The sequence below is a fragment of the Camelus bactrianus genome, chromosome 3 (assembly GCF_048773025.1).
Source record: "Camelus bactrianus isolate YW-2024 breed Bactrian camel chromosome 3, ASM4877302v1, whole genome shotgun sequence".
Classification (NCBI taxonomy): domain Eukaryota; kingdom Metazoa; phylum Chordata; class Mammalia; order Artiodactyla; family Camelidae; genus Camelus; species Camelus bactrianus.
In genome coordinates this window covers 103,505,339-103,511,520 of record NC_133541.1, presented here as the reverse complement: position 1 = coordinate 103,511,520, position 6,182 = coordinate 103,505,339, and positions in this window count along the sequence as shown.

Sequence of the window (6,182 nt, the reverse complement as noted above, 5' to 3'; positions counted from 1 at the left end):
CAGCCTCATGCACTTCTGGACAGCCTCCCTGACCCCTGAAGTGGGCTGTGATCCCACGAGAGCTTGTCTTAGCTTTCTATTTCCCTGGTACTCTCTGCTAAACTTCTGGATGCTTTGCTGTTTTGCTTCTGTCATGGAGTGAGCATTCTCCTCTTAATTCCTTTCTGCCAAGACTGCCATGTTTTTGGATGGCATATTTAGTCCTGGAGTTCTCAACACTTCACTCTAAGTCAAGTCAGCCCTCTCAGGTAGAAATGGGAAGAATGGGTAGGTGGGAAGAAACCCTGTACCCCTGCACCACGGCTGGGAACAGTGACTTGCTTTCCTGGAATGACCCTTACTTTTCCTAGAGGTGAACACTGTGAGCGATGGCAGCCCCTGGACGTCTCAGCCTACACCTTCCATCATGGTCATGGAACATTTACCCTGTTAGCAAGCTGGGGCAGGGACCATCAGGACCCGTTATTCTTGGTCTGATGTACTGGAATAGAGTTTCTGTCTCACAAGTAAGAGCTGGGCTGGGGAAAGTAGACCTGATCACCTCTGCCATGCCTTCTGGAAATACAGCTTCTGCAACACAGCACAGGGTGGGGATCAGGGAGGGTGGCAGCCCTCCTTCCCCTCTCAGAGTCAAACTGTAGCCTCAAACTGGGATGAGAAGGAGAGTGAGATCAGGTCTCCTTGGCTTCACCTGCCTGGAGTAGAGCACATGGGTGGGTAGGGTTTCCAAGACACCACCTGGGGGCCAGAAAGGAAAAGCTCAAATGCCACAGAATGATTGTTCTGAGATTTAGTAGATTTTCAAGAATATTTTATTTTTTTTCATGTGCTGTGTGCCCTTAGCACATTTTCCTAAGACTTAAAGTGATTTTTAAAAATAAATTTTACCAATAAAATTGTAGTTCTGTTAGGATAGGGTCTATCCATCTCCGTACTTTATCATGCTGAAACTCCTCCTCTACCCCAGGCCCCTGATGTTACGGATCAAACTCCCCATGCCTCACGGGGATATGGGACTTACTAAAGTGTTTAGAGAGAAAAAGAATCTATTTCACATATTCACAGCAGGCTTCAAGTTGAAAATTTCAGATACTGTGTTTGGATGAGTGTCTCCTACATTATAGAAGCTAGATTCCACAATGACATATGAATTAATGTTTTAAAAATAAACCCTGCATTTTTGAGTGGAGAATACTACACTGATCCTGAGTTCTAATTTTCAGGGTTAAACTGTTAAATGTAAACATTAAAAATGAATTATAATTTTTGAAACTCTACTTTGGGGTTTCTTCATCTTTTAACATGCCAGGGTTGCTTAAATGAGCGAGGTGACCTGGGCCTTGCTCCATCTTTGAGGTGGTCTGTGGTCCTATTGCCCTTTCCGTATAGCAGTTTTGTTAGATGGTAAGGTCTTTGAGGTCAAACATCCATTTCCGGGATAGGGACAATTTGCTTCATTTATTTATTCCCTAGTGTTTTGCACACAATTGTTTCTCCATAGCGACTTCAAGAACACATGCTGTAACTGCCTTGAAGATAATCTGAGTGGCTCAGCTGGTTACACTGCCTTAGTTTACAATGACAGCAGCAGAAGCTAGAGAGAAAATTACTTTTCTTCCTAGCAATTTTGGTGATATTTGTGATGACACAATTGATGTTAGATATAGAAATTATCCAACTATGTGGGGAAAAAATGAAGCCATCTCAATAAAATGAAAAATATTCTGATATTCTTATGCAGTATGACTGGTACATAAAACATTCTGAGATAGTATGCTTTATACCTCTTGTTCTCTTTACATATATACTCACATACACACATATCCACATATCTCTGTATAAATGGGCAACAAACTCTTATGGAAAGGATGAATCACTGGAAAGAAAAATGCCTCCACTCTTGTCTGAGACATGCAGTGGGCACTATACTTGGAGTAAGGTTGCCAGATAAAATACAGGATGTCCAATTAAATCTGAATTTCAGATAAACAACAAATAATTGTCTTAGAATGAGTATAAAGTGTATATTTAGTATAAATATATCTCACACAGTGCTGGTAATTCTGCAAGAGTGGCAACTCTAAGCTAGAGATAAAGACAGAATAGAACCACAATATTTGAAACAGCCATGTGAGAATGGGTGAGGGAAAACACACGAAAAGTGATGCACATGCTATGACTGACACATAGTAGGTGCTCAGTTAATGCTAGCTTTGAACGTTCCCCAGGTGGGTAGGGTACGTGGGATTCCCTCCTCTCCCACTCTCTTGGAGGAAAACAGAAGGTTGGGAAATCCCAAAAGAAAGTTACAGAACTCTGGCATATTTTAAATATTTATATTTAAAATGAACACCTGCAACACCTTTAAAGCCCCGGGTGATGTATTATTTATAATTACAAGATTTTTTTTTCAATATTAATTCACAAGGCTTGAGGTACTGTGTAGTCCAGTGAGGGTTAGAAGTTTAAAACTGGCTGACAACCTCCTCCTTCAACATCGTCATTTGATCATTTTGACTGTTAAATTCACGTGGCCCCTACTGAGTATAGGGCTTGGGTTGCTAACAGGTTCCATTCTAATGTCACATATGAGGAAACTGAGGTCTAAAAGCATAATATGTAGTCCAGGCTCAGAAAGCCAGAAATGTCGGCACAGGGACTGGAACAGGGGATCAGGGCCTGCTTCAGGGGCGGAGGTCTGTGCAGCCACACAGGGCCCCATGTTCAGAAGGGTTGTGGGCTTGAGTTTTAGGGCTTTTCAGTCACTGTCTTGGAATTCTTAAGAATTCTGCCTTTGAATCTGCATTTTGTATGTCAGTGGGACAATGGACCATGCCCTCAGGGACTTAAGAGTCTCAGCTGTTACTCAGCTTTTCCTCCTACCACCGCCACAGAAGGGGTTCTTGGCTGCCTCTTCCTCTACTTGCTGGATTTAATATCAGCCAGACCACTCAGCATTTTCCTTAAAAATTTCTTATCCCCTTACATTGTGTTGGCAGCTGAGTGCAATGCAACATTACAACTGCGAATGAGGCAACAATGCCTCCCACTCAGGGGTGTGATAATTACTGAGGCTTGCTCCGTTAGTCTTCAGACATCAGTCTGGTTAATTCACTCACCTAAGTGAAAATTTTGTCACCTGGGAGGAGATCAGGGTGGCAGAGTAAGACGGCATAGAGCTCACCTCCCCCCACAAACACGTCAAAACTACCTCGACATGAGGAACAATTCTCACTGAAAACTAACTGGAAATTGGCAGAACTTCTGAACAACCAAGGCTATAAGAAAGATCCACACGTAACTGGGTAGGACTGGAAGAAAATCCATTGAGTCAGGACCTGTGCCCATGGGAGGGGGACTCAGAGGAAAAGGGAGACTGTGCCCATGCACTTGGGGAGTGAGTGGGTTGAGCCACAGACTGGCCATCCTAGTCCTGGGGTCCTACGTGGAGGAGACAAGCCCCCTCAGCTGGTTGGAGGATGCCTGAGACAGATAAAAGTCTTGAGAAGCCTGGATTCCACTGACGAGGAACCCATTTGCACTGGCTTACCCTGGAGGCAGGGCGGAGAGAAATCTGCCCTAGTGTCTGTGGGGTTTCCTGCAACCACCTCCCCCGAATGTCAGAATGAACTGAGCAAACGCTCCGACCTCGCTCACCCTACACCACAGCACAGCACTGGATCTGGGGCAGTGATGTCCTGGGGAAAGACTCACTGGGGATGGAGAGGTGACCCGATCCCAGGGTGGAGCCTGAGTGAGAAATGGTGGCCATTGTTGGCACTTACTCACGCAGCACCCCAGAAGCAGCCTAGATTTCTGACAGCAGACACTCTGCCACAGCTCATCCCCCAATACTCGCAGAGAAACCACATAGGCCCCTCCTCCTCTGTGGAAGTTTCACAACAGGGCGGGAAGTCAGCAGAGGCTGGAGACAGTGATCAGCGGTGAGAGACAAAAGGGCTCTTGCCCCTGAGGCAGGGCTCCCCACGGCCGCTTGCCGTACACCCTGGCCCAAGCTGAGTGAATACTCTGCGCTCAGTCCATGCCACAGAGCAGTACTGGATCTCGGGTGCCAGAATCAGGGAGAAGACTTCACAGTGGGCTGCATCCTCCACAGGCAGCGCATCTGACCTCTACATGCACATAGGCCCATGTCTTCATTACTTTAGTCCTCTGTGGCAAAGTTCTGGTGTGGGGAGAAGGAACACACACACTTAAAGGGAACAGAGCCAGCTTGAGTCTAACCCTCAGGGATTCTGCTCCAGTAACTTGGAACAGGACCCTGACCCTGACAGGGCAATGACAGGCACTGAGTTCTGCCTCATACCCGATACCAACTCCAGCCTCGCCATCTCCAGCACCACCCCTTGCCAAGGCGACAGCTGCCACCACAACCTGAGGAAGGATGTGACCGCTGTCTTGATGAAATCCAGCCTGCCCACCAAAGGCTGTCTGCATAAAGATGCTCCGTCATAAGAACACACCTTCAAGGCGGCCATAGGTAACTGTTGCGTATAAGTCCACAGAGGTAGAGAAAGTTTAGTAGAGTGGAAAGGCCAAGAGACTACTCTCAGTTGAAAGAGCAAGAGAAGATCCCGGAAGAAATAAATAATGAAACAGAAATAAACAACTTACTAGATAAAAAACTCAAAACCCTGGTAATAAAAATGGTAAGTGAACTAGGAAAATAATTGATTTAGAAACTAAATATTTTAACAAGGAACTAGAAAATATTTTTTAAAAAGACCCAATCAAAAATAAAAAATTCAATTATCTGACATAAAAAAAGACACTACAAAGAATGAAATGCAGACTAAATGATACAGAGAAATGCATAAGTCATCTGGAGACAGAATAATGGAAATCACCCATCAGAATAGCAGGCATACACAAATGAAAAAAAAAAAAGCAAAAGCAACATATGACATATATAGAAAATTAAATGTGCCAACTTTCACATTACAGGGCTTCCAGAAAGAGAAGAGAAAGAGAAGGGTATTAAAAATGTATTTGAAGGAATTATGGCTGAAAACTTTATAAACCTAAAGAAAGAAACAGATACCCAGGTAGAGGAAGCACACAGGGCTCCCAAAACTATGAACCCCGAAAGACCTACACTATGACGTATCATAATTAAAATGACAAAACAAATACAAAAATAATTCTAAAGGCAGCAAATGATAAAGAAAGAGTCATATGCAAGGGAATCCCCAGAAGGCTATCAGCTGATTTCTCTATAGAAACTTTGCATGCCAGAACAGAGTGACATGATTTATTCAAAGTGCTTACAGGGTGGAAAAAAAAACCCAACCTACAATATTCTACCCAGAAAATTGTTATTTAAAATTGAAGGAAAGATAAGGAACTTCTCAGACAAGCAAGAACTAAAAGAATTCATCAATACTAAACCTACTCTAAAGTAAATGTTTCAGGGTCTTCTCTAAAAAGAAAAGAATCTATAGGAAAGGAGAAAATCCCACTTAAAAAAGGCAAATTTATAATAAGGACTAAGGATCAACCACTTAAATAAGCTAGTACACAGATTATGAGACAAAAAATATAAACATAATTGTAATTATAATAAATAGTAAAGAGCTAGGCAATAAGATGCAAAATATGACATCAAAAACACAAAATGTGCAGGGAGGGAGTAAAAAAGTAGATCATTTAGAATGTATTTGAACTTAAAATGACTATCAGCTTAAATCAAGTAAATATAATTATGTGTCAGCATAACCCCATGGTAATCACAAATCAAAAACCTGTAACAGATACACAAAAACCAGAAAGAAAGGAACCCAAGCATACTACTAAAGAAAATCATCAAAACACAATGGGAGAAACAAGAAGTAAACAGAAGAGAATTCCAAAAACAAATGGCAAACGAGTAACAGAATCAGAGTAAGTACATACCTAGCAATAATTACTTTAAATGTCAACGAACTAAATGCTTTGACAAAATGACAAAAGGTAGCGGACTGGATAAAAAAACAAGACCCTTCAGTATGCCGCCTGCAAGACACTGACTTGAGTGCTAACAACACACAAAGATTGAAAGTGAAAGGATGGAAAAATATATATCATGCAAACAAAAAAGACAGGAAAGCTGGGGTAGAGATACTTATGTAAGACATAATAGTCTTTAACACAAAAGCTATAACAAATGACAAAGAAGTGCATTA